Below are 1919 nucleotides of genomic sequence, written 5' to 3'. Positions count from 1 at the left end.
ACATTCTCCATATAGAGGCAGTTATTACATTTTGGCCTTTTTTTTTCATTTAAGAGAGGGAATACAAAAAAAAAGACAGGGAATACTTTATTCAAACCCATCAGAGAAATGGACAGCTTGGGTCTGTAACAAAGCATTGTGTTTTAAAGCATAGGTCAGTAATTGTCTATGACAGTATACACTGCTACATACAAATTAACTAATCAGAGCACAACTTTTCAATGTTCAAAACAGAATAAGCTTCCCTGTAAAAGCAGCACCTTTGTGACATTTTTAAGTTTAGTATTCCTCTCCTTCTTCTTCACCCTCTCTTTCAACAGAATCCACAACCAACCTCCTCATAATACTTCTCCAGGGCAGCCATGCCCTCATGGGCCTCAGAAAACTCTCATTCCTCCATACTCTCACCCACATACCAATGACCAAAGGCATGTTTGGCATACATCAGGTCAAACTTATGGTCCAGGCAAGCCCAGGCCTCAGAAATGGCTGTGGTGTTGCTCAGCATGCACACAGCTTGCTGTACTTCGGCCAGGTCTCCACTGAGTACCACAGTGGGAGACTGGTAGTTAATGCCCACTTTGAAGCCAGTGGGGACAAGTCCATAAACTGGATGGTATGCTTGGTCTTGATGGTGGCAATGGCAGCATTGACATCTTTGGGAGCCACATCACCATGGTACAACAGGCAGCAAGCCATGTATTTACCATGGCGAGGGTCGCATTTCACCATCTGGTTGGCTGGCTCAAAGCATGCATTGGTGATCTCTGCTACCGAAAGCTGTTCATGGTAGGCTTTCTCAGCAGAGATGATAGAGGCATATGTGGCCAGAGGGAAGTGGATATGGGGATAGGGCATCAGATTGGTCTGGAACTCCGTCAGATCAACATTCAGGGCTCTGTCAAATCTGAGGGAAGCAAATTGTGATGGAGGACACAATTTGACCTATCAGCCTATTTAGATTAGTGTAGGTTGGGCACTCAATATTGAGATTTCCATGACAAATGTCATAGTTGGCCTTATTGTCTACCATAAAGGCACAATCAGAGTGCTCCAGGGTGGTGTGGGTGGTGAGGATGGAGTTGTAGGGCTCTACTACAGTTGTGGACACCTAGGGGGTGGGGTAGATGGAGAACTCTAGCTTGGACTTCTTGCCATAATCAATGGAGAGACGTTCCATCAGCAGCAGGGAGGTGAACCCAGAACCAGTTCCCCCTCCAAAGCTGTGGAAAATGAAGAAGCCCTGAAGACCCATACACTGGTCACCCAGTTTCCAAATTTGGTCCAAGACAAGGTCAATGATCTCCTTGCCAATGGTGTAGTGCCCTCAGGCATAGTTATTGGCAGCATCTTCCTTGCCTGTGATGAGCTGCTCAGGGTGGAAGAGCTGGCGGTGGTGCCAGTGTGAACTTCATCAATTACTGTGGGCTCAAGGTCTACAAACACTGCCCTGGGCACATGCTTGCCAGCACCAGTCTCACTGAAGAAGGTGTTAAAGGAGTGATCTCCTCCCCCAATGGTCCTGTCACTTGGCATCTGGCCATTGGGCTGAATGCCGTGTTCCAGGCAATAGAGCTCCCACCAGGCATTGGCAATCTGGACACCAGCTGGCCAACGTGGATGGAGATGCATTCACTCATGGTTGCTGCTTTGCAGCTGCTGGGCAGATGGCGGAGAAGAGGAGAGGTTGTTGCTTCTTATGGCGTGACTCTTAGGTGGTTGATGTAAGAGAACCTGCCACATTTTGGCCTTTTCCATGGTTTTCATATACTCTGTGTGTCTGTGTGTATGCCCTTATTTTCCACATTCAAGTGACCTTGGATGGACTGGGTCAGTTCAAATTGTAGCATACAAACTGCTACAGCTACTTTGCTACCTACAGAGTTCCAGAGACCCATCCCAGATTCTACCTTTAACTC

General features: G+C 47.2%; 1 pseudogene; it reads right to left on the bottom strand.

Annotated features, from left to right (window-relative positions):
- Positions 1 to 279: 279 nt before the first annotated feature.
- Positions 280 to 1640, bottom strand: LOC129518891 (tubulin alpha-1A chain-like; annotated as a pseudogene).
- Between the last annotated feature and the right edge of the window lie 279 nt (positions 1641 to 1919).

Source organism: Nyctereutes procyonoides, unplaced genomic scaffold (assembly GCF_905146905.1).
Source record: "Nyctereutes procyonoides isolate TBG_1078 unplaced genomic scaffold, NYPRO_anot_genome, whole genome shotgun sequence".
In the NCBI taxonomy this organism is placed as follows: Eukaryota; Metazoa; Chordata; class Mammalia; order Carnivora; family Canidae; genus Nyctereutes; species Nyctereutes procyonoides.
The sequence above is the reverse complement of the archived record's forward strand: the minus strand, read 5'-3'. Positions and strand labels throughout refer to the sequence as shown.